The 13,595-nt window shown below is 37.1% G+C and overlaps 1 protein-coding gene across 5 annotated transcripts in view; it reads right to left on the bottom strand.

Annotated features, from left to right (window-relative positions):
• LOC110828453 (Krueppel-like factor 6) overlaps positions 1 to 13,595 on the bottom strand; it is a 617,820-nt gene that overhangs the window by 250,692 nt on the left and 353,533 nt on the right. The window lies entirely within an intron of this gene.

Below are 13,595 nucleotides of genomic sequence, written 5' to 3'. Positions count from 1 at the left end.
TTAAATAAAATCACAAAAATAACATGGCTAGGTAATTAAACAAGACTTATTATACGCAAAAGTGTGCTGTAATTACAGCCTGCTTACTTCAGAACTTCGGACACAGACGTTTATTTGTAGTTTAATTACGCCCTCTCCACTAATTTGAAGAAACGAGAATGGGCACAAAGAAATGCTTCTTAAAACGTCTTCACATAAAGAACCTCTTTCCAACTGCTACTGGCTATGAGACAACTTGTATAAAAAGGTCACATAATGAGGCATATTCCCCTGGTAATTATTCTGAACCAGTGGGGCATACGCAATTTCGGGTCCTTTTTAGAAAAAATAAATAAACAAAAGTTAAAATGAATAACATTAAATCACACATAATTATGTTCAGTCCCTCCACCAACTAATTACCTCCATAAAGTAGTCCTTGAGACGCTAATACGCCAAAGATGGGGTGTCTCAGGAAGTGTTTTCCCGACATCTTTGTCTTCCAACTACTGAGTATCCTTTGGGTTTATACAGTTATTTCTCATTCCATTTGCCAAATGTTCACACCAATTAACTTTGTATTCCAGAATTCTTTAATTCATATCATAATTGCCTAACACTGTCTAATACTTATTTCAATATGGCTGTCTTCTGGGGTGTAGCACCGTGTAGATACTGACCGATGTTTCAGAGGAGCAAACGTCCTCCATTATCATAGAAGCAGCAACCTCCTATGAAACGCCTGTCAATATCTACAGAGTGCTACATCTCAGAAGACAGCCATCTTCATACTCCTCGCCGTAAAACCCTAAAATCTCACTCAATAAGTGCATTTCTCGCGTGGTATTTGACTGCATGCCACGAAACATATCAGATACGTAATTTTAACTGGTTGTATTATTCTTGTGTCTGTTAAATTCACGGCCCAATTCCCAGAAATATTCAGAACACGTTATAACATTTAAGCTAAGCTTCATTTCTAGATTTATTTCTTAAACCTCTCTTTATTACGAGATTTCTATACCTCGTCTTTTGTATTACGTGTCGATATTGCTAGGAATGGTCGGCGGCCCGCCAACAACTACGCATATCACAAATGTCATAGGAACTGACGGGCGAAATATCTTTTGTTAACTTTTCTAACCCGATGTCACATTTTTTCTGTCTTCCCAAACATTTCAGGTGGTTAAAAACATTAAATTCTATAAACACACCTGTGCTTTAGAGTGAATAAAACATGGGCTTAGTGCTTCACAGGCTAAAATACCAAACAATAAAAGAAATACGTTCATTGCATTCAATTCTGCTTTTATATAAATAGAGCTACTTCGTATAGAAAATTTATGACATATAATAATACCGTAGGCCTATTTGAGAGACGTTAGACTAGACCACATTTGATTTTTTATATAAATACTTCCGTTGTTCTAAAAATACTCACAATGCACGTTTACTTCTGCTGTGACCCCTGCCATCTACTCCATATGTACCAACCTGAAAATAAAAGAAATATATTTACCATTCAGGAAACACGGTTTGTGATAAAAATAAATGTCGTTTAAAGGGCACAGAAACAAAACGATAAGCACACTGTGACAAGACCTTTCTAATCGCTTGATTCTACTCTACGAACTCAACATTCAGTGTACTGGAAGCATGTAACATCATGGTAATCTTTCTGTGGGCACTACAACTGCAAAGTTCAAAAGGGCGTTCTAAAATCTTTTACACATAGCAGCAACTTTGTGGCCGCTGTCAACTGTTCCACGAAGCTAACTGTGGTCATTTTGAACACCTATACTAAATTCGCTAATTCACCAAGTGCCAAAACTGACGTACGTAATGGTTTAGTTTATTTCGTTCATTGTATGTGTGTATACATTCCCTGATGATGGACACACAGAATGTCTCTGAAACGTTGGACTACGACTCCCTCTTGAGGCGGCTTATCGCCCAATGAGATTTTATTACATCGTATACATATTATTGGGACAAACTGTATAACTAAAAAAATTAATTGTAATATTTTTACTCGTTATTCAGATAAGTCACGGTTCATGATTACATTTTTGAAACTCTTACACCAGAGGATTTTATTTCTGAAAACTTCGACTTCAGCTTTTAATCCGTAACTGCTTCAGAATACGCATAATTAATTTAGTTTCATCTGAAAACAAATTTCATTTTGTCGGGAGTGTAGGCGTATATCCACAAAGGATTCGCATCATGTCTATAAAGGTAATAAGTTTGTTGGATATAAACATACAGTTTTGTAAAATTCTGCATATTACTTCAATTATATTTAGAGTACGCTCTTGATTAAATTGATGCTAGAGGTCAACCCTTGGATTCAAGATATACAGGACAAAACTTTGTTTACCTCCGAATATTATTTGAAGAGTGGTAGGGACCAAATGAATGCGTTCCTGCACATTTCACAACCAGGCGGTCTAATACTGACGCTTACACTGAAATAAATCCTTTCAACCCGGAGTCTTTTATCAACACTTCGTTTCAATTATTCAAACTTTTATTAACATTATACGGTCATTAAATTTGGTGATGAGTAAGATACAAGAAGTTTCACTTTAAACAGCTAATAACATTAAGCGATTATTAGGACAAAGGTGTGTTAACTTATCAATGCTTAAAAAATATGACAACGATAAAAAATAGGCGATTTAAACCTAGACACGGCCCTGATGATGGGGACAGAGATGGTCCCTGAAACGTCGGCGAACCATTTTACACTGTTCATATATGTAGCCTGAGTGGATTACCTGAGAATAAAATATAAGGAAAATGCAGTAATAAATTAAAACTGCGTTCACGAAGAAATTAGAGCAGATAAATTCGGAGAATTCTTGCAATACCTGCCATTAATTTCACAATAGTTTTATTTCCCGTCTCCTATCTAAAGCGACGATCAGATTCTAAATGAAGGACTCACCCAAGGAGGTGTACTTAGACCACTAGGAGATTTGTTTGTTTCTGAATTGGCCAGGTAGTTGGATGCTTTGTCAATTACGTTATCAGTTCAGTGTAAAATGGATTTCAATTGCTTCTATGGCTTTAACATGAAATACGGTTCATCTACGTACCTTGAAAGGCACGGCAAGAAAACTATGGCGATATAAGATCTCTGTTCAGTTGGACGCGTGTTAATAAACTAAAGCATAGGAGTCAACGCTCAATAGATTCTTTACATCACGCATTTCGAAATATCAGACACTTCTGCATCGTGTGGTTTTACATTATTATTTTAAACAAAAGTTATATTATTTCATTTTATTTGAGGCGTCAAATCAGTATCGATGGGAAGAACCCCTAATTCTGCCGCCTCAGCGTGCTAGCGCCCCTACATCCATTAAGAATTCGGGGGAGGCACAAAAGATGGGAAACGGAAATTCACTCAAAACTTGAAGAAGAGGGTGGAAGAAATTGGACAAAGTTAACTGCAGGATATACAAGAGTAGAAATAAATGAATATTAGGGGAAGCTGAGGGAACGAAATGGGGTGAAGGTATAGAGGGTAATGTTTCCTCTCTTACCCCCAACAAAAAGAGAGAGAGAAAAACAAAATTTCCAGGCAGGCGTTTAAATAATAGGTTTCTACTTATATGAAAACTCGTCCAGAAACAGAAAACGGCGAAAGAGAAATATATTATTTTCTCTGGAGTAAAACGGCTGTGCTTTATTATACACATTACAGTAAGGACTACAGAATTTCCGATACCAGAATATACTTCTCGAACGCCATCTCGAAGACAACTGCGGAAAACAACCGATAAAATAGGTAAACTGCCACCATTTTCCAAATGTAATTTCTACACTTCCCATTCGACAGATTGACACTTTCGGTGCATCATTTACAACTACGTCAGTTCACGAGCCTCACGTAATATCTCATAACCTGTTTATTACTCAAACTTCCTTTACCCTGACAAACAAGGATAAATATCACCCAAATACGGGGCAAAATGTTCCCGTAGTCCTATGTAAGCCTGCATCAATTATACTGCAAAAGACCACTATCACAAACGTTTAGAGAATCAAAAACAACAGGAATGAGTTAAGTTATAAAAGCCCTACGCCCTATAACATCCAAATGTTAAACAAAGTAATGTTCCCACCCCAGCATTTCGCACGGTTATCAGGTTGACAGTCGATGACACGGAAATTTATTTTAAAATGAGGAAGTCATAATGAGAGCAACCCAACTGTCACAAAAATACTGTGAATGAATTTCTAAACTTTGATGATCATAACAAATCTGGGGATAGAGACAGACAGACGCAAAGATAAATAAGCCTACTCATTATTATTATTTAGTGTTCTGTCTGATCCTTCCATCCTTTTCTCGGACTGGCACCTGTCCATAAACGTTCTTGGCAGATGATCCAGAAGTGGTTTGCCATTGCCTTCTTCTGTGTGTGAATGGAGTAATTGTTGGGATGCCACGGAGGAAAACTCCGTGTTGCCTAGACCACGGCCTTGCCCAACACAAGTTATAAATTCGGGCACCGTCGGGAATCGAACGCGAGACCCCAGGATTACAAGGCCAGCGTTCTAACCGCTAAACCACCTCATCTTATTATTATTAGTGTTCTGTCTGACGACAGGTCCATATGAACAGGATCCTTACATCCTTTTCTCGGACTGGGACCTGTTCATATACGTTCTTGGCAGATGATCCAGAAGTGGTTTGCCATTGCCTTCTTCTGTGTGTGAATGGAGTAATTGTTGGGATGTCACGGAGGAAAACTCCGTGTTGCCTAGACCACGGCCTTGCCCAACACAAGTTATAAATTCGGGCACCGTCGGGAATCGAACCCGAGACCCCAGGATTACAAGGCCAGCGTTCTAACCGCTAAACCACCGTGGCTGTTTAAGCGTACTCATGCCATTAAGAAATTTCCGTCCGAATCGAAAAATCTAAATGTTGGCACCAATGCTAGCAGTTTGTTAAACTTATACTTTAGCCACTTTAAATACAAGACCGGCTGCAGTTGACTAATAATGTATTTCACATTATCGGTTCTGCTGTATTGAAAAAAATAAAGTATCACTGACCCACTAAGTAAGATGAAATACTTTTTGTTTTTCGTTCTTAGACCTGTTAGCCTGGCTAACACAGTTCACACGAACGTTCTACCCATTATAACACGTATACAGTTATAATGCGAGAAAGCAGTCAAGTGGAAACAGAAGAAAGTTTGAGAGATCTTAGAAACAGCAAAGAAAGAAAAGACTTTGGGGGAAATTAACATGACATCAAGAGAGACAAAGAGCGTCACATGAGAAGTTGGCTTCGCTCAAGATTGGGTTGTTCTATGAAAGTGAAGTGGCAAGAAAGGAGCTGAATACTTCGTTTTCAACAACAACAACCCCCCCCCCCCAATTCGTTTTCATGTTGTTTCAGAAATGTCTCCTTGCACATAATATTATTTCTTTTCATTGACAATGCTGGGAAATTAACACCCTTGTAGCTGACGTTACTCAGTGTTAGAGATGTCAGTCCAACATGCGAAATTTTGTACCCTTCCCTGCTACAAAGCCAAGACAGATTTCATAAAATAATCAAATTCATTTCTGTCATTCATGGGATATGAATAATGCATTAATTCGCACATATATATATATATATATATATATATATATGTGTGTGTGTGTGTGTGTGTGTGTGTGGAGATATTTTGTTTTGTATGTTATCTATATATTATTTTATAATTTAATTATTAATTACTTAGGCATATTATTTAGGCCATTTACTTGTGAATTATTATTCAATTCATTTATTGAATTATTATTAATATGGTACACTTATTTATTAATTATCATTTGTTTGTTTGTTTTTGTATTTATAGTGTTTTACTTTTTTTATTATTGAACTGAATTTAATTAATATATTAGATTTTATCCTGTGCTGTTGTCAGTGCTTGGCTGTTATTGGCCTTATTTGGCTGTTGTCACGAACTTAAATAAATGAATTGAATTGAATAAATTTAACTCGAAGAACTTGATGCTAGTGTCAACATTTTAAATAAACCTGTGGCCATAAAGTGATTCATACTAGCTGTTTGAACACATATCTCTGGTACTCGATCAGAAGGGCGAAGTGTAACTAATCTGAACTTACCTAAGTCCTTCTTAGTAACACAGATGCTAATACAATGTTTAAGATGTGATTCTTGGAATTATTCATTTACGTATTTATTACTTCTTTTTGTCACTGAATCAAATGTTGCAGCGAAGCGTCTCTACTTTCGTCATGACAGTCTGTCTGTCCACGTGTTTCAATACCGAACATATTTTCATAAGCTCAGATACTAGGGGATATTGTTAAAATTTGTGGGCACATTCCAATCTTGATCGAAATCGGAAAATGAGGCAAACATCTCGTGCCTAGCTCATAAATATTCATCGAGAAAAAACAAAATGTCTGGAACAAAAGACTTAAAGAAAATCGAAAAACTGTTCTGAGTTAATTAAACAAGTTAGCGTCCACAATGTAAAAATATAAATTCAATAACAGAACAAATGCGCTATGCTTACATTCATAACCATTTTATTTCATACTGTTTTACATTTAATGGTTTTCCTTAGGTACCTACTATCCTGTTGCCAATTATGCACAAATATTACTTAAAGCAGGCCTAAAGCTTCTCTCCTACGGTTTTACACAAAACAAATATAAAAAAGTTACAGCCTTCACTGCTTACGAAACATCATACACATGCGCAAATAGTCCCTGGCAACTGTACCACACAGACATGAGAAAATCATATCTCAGTATTAATATTGTAACTATCTTCAATGCCCACTGGGGTTTCCTACAAAGGGCAAATAACCACGTAGAGTAGTATCAAAGTTTACTATTCTACGTAGATGTTGGGTCTCTTAGTTCGTTTAATCAAATGTTGTGCCACTCACAAATGAATCAGAAAGAAGAAAACTGACTGTAAGTCAATATTTAAATACACGTTTCAGATATCTAACCCAAATGCACACATTATCATGGCATAAAACGTTTCAGAAGAATCCTACACTGCGAGCTCTACTGGAGAATACATACGTTTGCCCTGTACGTGACAGTTCTTGAAATTTATCTGACTACCATAAAGTCATTTTAACACGGGTATCACTTGATCTTTACACCCAGTGTCCTATTAGGCTGATAATCCCAGTTAATTCCCCACGTTAGACCTCAAATGACAAATGCAAGGATGGAAGTCTCCAAAACACAAACGGTCTGTTCATAAACAAATCGCTGTGTAGTTGTTTTTGAAGACTTATAAAATATATTTAAAAAACTGGAGATAAATAATAGTTAAATATTATTCTGTTTGCTTAATAATATTTTAATTCCCTAGTGTTTACGTAATCCTGTTGCCCGTCGTATTTATGTTTCAATAATTGATATTTGTAAAATACGTGAGTTATAATGTAATAAATTAAGACATTAAGATCACACAATGTTATAAACTCCAATGGAAGTACGTCTGCGCGGTGTCACAGTCGAATATATTCATTATTTGAAAGTTTGAGCCATGAGAGAATAAGAAGGAAAATATTAAGAAGAGAAAACCAATAACCAAATAAAGGAATATTAAGGAAAAGGAAAACAAATTAAAATATAAAATTAAACAAAATCACCTCCGTAATAAGTACAAGATAATCCTTCAAAACCGCAACACCATACCCCATATAGACCAAACCCCCTAGGGACCTACTGCCTGACAAGCTTGTCTCCTAGCTCGGTCAAGCATTAACAACAGCTGACGCAGGCCACTAGTAGACCCGTCTGTGCCACACCGCGCCCCAAAGGCACGTTTACCACTTCACTCTTAAAAACTTCTGGAAAAAAAAAAAAAGAAGAAGAAGAAGAAGAAAGAAAGAAAGAAAGAAAGAAATACCAAGACAAATCAGGAGCGGTCATAAGCCCCCCCCCCCCCCTCAAAAGCAAAATTCATGGAACCACGCTCTGCTACCAGTTTGCGCCCTACCGGCCACAGTGACAATAAATTGAAATAACATCCAGAGACCCGTAGGTGGTACGGCCGTAGGAATACAGAGGTTAAAACCAAAATAATACAAAGGCAGTTCCAATTAATCAAAATATATATAAAAAGTATAAATAAACAAAGAACATACAAGTCAAACAAGACTCACTCTGCTCAAGCAGAAGAAAACGCAAAATTAGACCCATCTCAGAACAGGCGGGAAAATTTGTCTTGAGGCTCTCTCGCTCGCTCTCTCCGGCGAAGTACCCTGCGCGGCGGACACACACAGACTGCCCGCCGCATTGCCCCAAAAGGGCATCGAAGCCTGTGGCTCCAAAGATCGCGGAGGTGGTGGAGATAGGCCACTCCGAGCCATGGCTCAAGTTTTATGGAGTGTCAGCAAAAGATGGACATAAAGCCATTCTAAAATGTTTCTGGTCACTTGAATAACCACAGTACGTGTGTAAACTATGGAGTCTTTAGCAAGAACGGATATGAACTCTACACACTATCAATTTTAAGGTGGTGTCCATCGTAACTGTCACATAACTGTGCGGAGTATGTATTTGAGTTTGCTGTTTTTTCCCTATATTGGCTGAATAATAATACTTAAGTGATATTACTTCGGGAACAAACCACGACATTATATCATGCCTGAACTGTACGTACCGAGGCTGCCAAAAACAAACACCGTTCTCTTCAGTACACAAATTTGTCTCTTTCTAGCTACGTAATATCGCACGCAAGTTTCCTTGTAATAATTCTCCCACAATTCATTTTGATTAAACAATTAGTAGCAAGCTATCTCGATCAATGCAAGCTGATCTCACTAGCGTCGGAGAAATAAATCTCTCCTCCTTCTAGCGTGTTACGTATACATAATCAGTGTTACTTTTAATTATGGAGGACAGCTTGTAAAAAAAAAGTTGATTAATTTCCATAACACTGTTCGCATGCAAACAACTCCTTTCGACTTATTACAACGTTCCACTGGAGAAAAAAAAGGATCGAGTTTTAAAAGAATACATAACAGGCTACCAAAAATGAGCAGCCATATTGATCACTACTCTTCGTAAGCCGACAGGTTCGCAGCGAAGATAATAAGACATATTTTTCCACAGCCCAAAAAAACCTTTGCTAATTCTTACCGCCAATACATTGCCAAGAAATCGACAATGGTGAACACTTTCAAACCACGAGAAACTTATATATTTAAAATTAGTGGAAAATATTATCAACTGCTCAATGAAAAGTTTCATAATTTGAATTATTAACCAATAATTGCTGTGGCGATCAACTCAGGGAGAATAAGATGGGCGGGGCATGTGGCACGCGTGAGAAAGATGATAATACATAGAGGATGAGGTATGGACGGAATGGATACATCTGGCTCAAAATATGGACCAGAGGCGGCCGTACGTAAACACGGCAATGAACCTTCCATATCATAAAAGAAAATTCGTGAGCAGCTCAGAGACAATTTGGTTTTCAAGAAAGACTCTTTCATGAAATTTAAAAATGTTGTTACACACTCGACCAAGTTTTGAATGGCTAAACTCTTTTACTTACAGTATAGTTAAATTCCAGAGCCCCCTCTGAAGGTGAATATTTTTAGATATGTAAATGTGCACCGCGTCTGACAGACGTCAGCGAAATATAAGAAAATTCATATGTATAATTAATAATGACAAATTAGACATGTCTACTATTAAAAATTGTGCCATATTTGTCACGAAATGCTCACTTCCAGCGAAGGGATGTAAAAAAATAAGTTCACTTTGAAACCCAATAACTTACGCCAAGTAACTGTTGACCCTTCGGAAACCAATAAATGAGACAAAGATAAAGTGGGAGAATAGTGACGGACGCTACATTTAACGGCGGAAACGGGTACCTTTCGCTATGAAGCTTCCCAAACAGAGTCCGCTCATCCTTGTGGCAAAAGTAGATTCAAGATAAGGTTGAGTGATTAGAACTGGACCAAAGATGGAAGCTAAGCATCGTCTTACTCCATTCGACATGCATTTTGAATGATTACAGTATTAACCTATAGAAGGCGGCATTGGTTAAATTTTGATGTTAACATGGGGGGGAGGGTTACTTTAGGGCGGAATTTCGTCATTAATAACGGGGGGTGCATGAGATTCATTCAGTACAAGGTGAAATTTGGATTCCAAAACAGCATTTGCTCTGGAACCTAGGAAAGCCTGTCGCAGGACCTTCCGCAGACTTAATGACTGCACTCAAACATGCAAAACTTGACAACAGTCCCGATCTGTTGTTACTTGTATTCACAGTTTTTTAAAAATTAAGACATTTCTCAATTACAAGGATAAACTGGTTTATGGTGTTGAAGAAAATAATAACAGTTAATTCAAAGTATCCCACGAAACCCATAAATACAAAATGTAGCGTTACTGGTTGTTAAGACACGTGATACAGGTGACAGCGGTTTTTAAATGGTTAAACAAACTTTGTCCCAGGAATGTCGCACTTGAGCTCAGACGTTTCTCATTTTCTTGACCAAAACATTAATTCACTCTTCTGCTCAAGGGACATAACTTGCTGAAAGATATCGTCTCAAAACCAGTATGTCAAAACTTCAGTCCATCACTTCCGTAATTTTTTTTTGTTAAATCCATTACCACAGTCACGTCTGTCTGATATAGGCGGGAACACAGACAGACACAGAAAGAGAACGAATTATAATAGGCTCGTTCAGTTAAATTAAACGCTTCTAAAATAAACACAAAACAGGCCATGTCATCAGAATCTACTTGTTAATTTATGTGTTGCTGTCCACTGTCCACTGCAAGAATATCTACATTGTAATTTATGCGTCAGAGCTTTACACTGAACCTGTTTCACATGTCACTCGTCACTACGACAGAATACATTTTCCTGGATAGTTATAACCGAAAATAATCCACTAAACAAACATTAACAGACATAAAACTTATAAATTATATATCAAATAACGTACAAATTACAAGCAGTATGAATAGAAGATAATTAAATGCTTTATTTACATTTTTATAACACAGTCTATCATGGATTATTGTTACCTTTCATAAAATTGATCATTTCACAATTCAATTTACATTCCAACCAGCCCACGATGGAGGCAACTAATAGCCATCGGTAGGATTATTTTCCTTTATGGCAAACCACATAAGGTAAATGTTCATAAATCCACCAACCTTACAGTGCAGTAGCAAAACACCGTCAAGCGTATAGGAGACCATGGGTTATTTAAACTTGGACTGTGACCTTCTGGAATTTGATTATCAACGTTTTGATTCAACTTACGGCCTCCGTCTTCAGGACACAGAATCGAGGCGAAATACCGGCGACCATCCTGACTATAAAGAATCGTAACATAGACCACAGTCCAGATTTTACTGCCGTGAAAACCTCAAATCTCATATTATTAAAACGTCAAGATTCTGCAAAGAAGAAATAATGTTAACGTTCGACTAGAGTATGAACTCGCTCCATCCGTACAAGTTCGTTCTCAAAGACTGGTCGTTGCAAAATCCCACTCGTTGTCTCTATCGTGATCCAGATAAATCCAAACCCGCAGGTATTTCTTTACGCTCAATTTTAATAATATCCTGTCGTTTACACTTCGGTCTGCAAGTCCTCCTTGGTTTAATCATAATAATAATAAACGGTAAAGTTGGGGGGGGGGGGGTGTTCCTTGAAATTCCTCTCTACAGCCTCATCTCAAGAACCTTCATTGTTATCCGCCTCAACTAATTGCATTAATTTCTTCATAGATGACATTAGTTGAAAAAACAGAATAAACATCCAAAACACACAACGTATAAAACAATTACTTTATCATCACAAACTCCAAATATATTAGCGTTAAGAAACTCCAGAATGCACACGATAAATAACACATGAAGCATCTTTAATAAATTTATACGTACTTACAGACACACAAGATTTGTCACGTGATTTAAACCTATCCTCAAATTTTGCTGCTGGAACTGAGTACCTATTAAAGTATGAAACTCGCTTATATTTTCCTACCTCTTACCTTCGTTTCTCGTTTTGGCGCGCTACAGAAAGAAATTGTACTTCAAAATGCGTTGTATTGAATTTTCAAATGCAATGTTATTCGCTAAATATTCTCTTTCACAGACTTGCTAGGAATATGAAAATCATTTTCAACTCAGCAACTTTTCCACGTTACACAGTTTAACTAACACAAACACTGCATATCACACGATCCAGCGAGCTCAGTCGGTAATGTGGCTGGCTCGATCGGGTTAGACTTCAATTTTCCGAAAAGACTGGTTTCCGCCTAACCAACTATTTCGCTTTGCCATGTTTTGTATTTCAAACGTTCGTTACGCACAAAACAGACCTTATGACACGTCCTGTCTGTCTATCTTTCCGTCACATACTTCAGAAAACAGACCGTGCTGTAATCATCTTCCATTTGTCCTGCCTAAATTTCTAATATTTAAAACAAAAATTATTTATTACAATAATTTAAGTCGTATTATTATAAGACATTTTATATAACCAGTGTGGCGAACCACATGGGTTCGATCGTATTTTTGTCCGTCCGATTATTACATCATGATCACTAATAAAACACACTAACGTGACTCAAACAGAGCCATGGACCAATGTTAGCAGGAAGGGCTGGCTCTTGGCTCGTGTCGGCCATAGCAGACTTGATGAGCGATAAAATTAAGTCGTTAGAGCAATAAAAGCTGTTTCATTGTTTCATTAAGTACTCTGAAATATGTTCCAGGAAACAGACTAAAAGTGATCGTAAAACGTGGCAATGTGACATAACTAAACACTACGTTTATTATTACATAAGTAATTGGGTGAATAATTCCAAGAAGTAAAGTCTTACTTTAGAAAATGGCTGTCACTCAACAAGTAAAAAAAATTAAACTTCAGCAACAGTTCCCATAAGAGCCCAGCACTTAGCCCTATTTTGATCCAGTTGAATGCAATCCACACCTTCGTCCTCATTTCTTCAAGGTCCATGTGGACCTTGTCCTATCATCAATGCCTGAATCTCCTCAAGGGCTCTGTTACTCTAAGAGACAGTTAAAACATATCTGAAAAACTAAATCATAAAAACAGGTTCTGATGCAATGGATGCATTTCTTTACTACCAACGATATCAAACAGGATTAGTGTTTGAATACTATATCCACAGTATCCTGTTGAAATCCAGGTATACAAGCATCGGTTTGTGACCGAAATTAGTTTTATTTTCCACATAACTTACGTAAATTTCGAATGAACATCTAATAAGCCACGACAACTTTTCGGTGTGTCTTCATACCCACACGTCACTTAACGCAATTAATTTCAATAGCCTAATGTTATAGGCTTAATAAAAGTTAGGAAATGTAAGCATAGCATAACAATTCTGGCAAATCAAAAAGATATTTTGTGAAAGTCAGTCAATATAGATGCCACATTAAATGGATGTATCTGGTATATTTTAATACGAAGTAAAAAAAATAAACATTTCACCAGGGCTGATTCCTACAAACCATCACTCCAACGTCTAATGAACTTCAGTGTATTCTCCCAACTGAAGCTAAAGTGGAACTGTGATGAACATATCATCGC

This window comes from Zootermopsis nevadensis, unplaced genomic scaffold (assembly GCF_977971745.1).
Source record: "Zootermopsis nevadensis isolate Lab colony 2312 unplaced genomic scaffold, Znev_1.0 Znev_ptg000011l, whole genome shotgun sequence".
NCBI lineage: Eukaryota > Metazoa > Arthropoda > Insecta > Blattodea > Termopsidae > Zootermopsis > Zootermopsis nevadensis.
The sequence above is the reverse complement of the archived record's forward strand: the minus strand, read 5'-3'. Positions and strand labels throughout refer to the sequence as shown.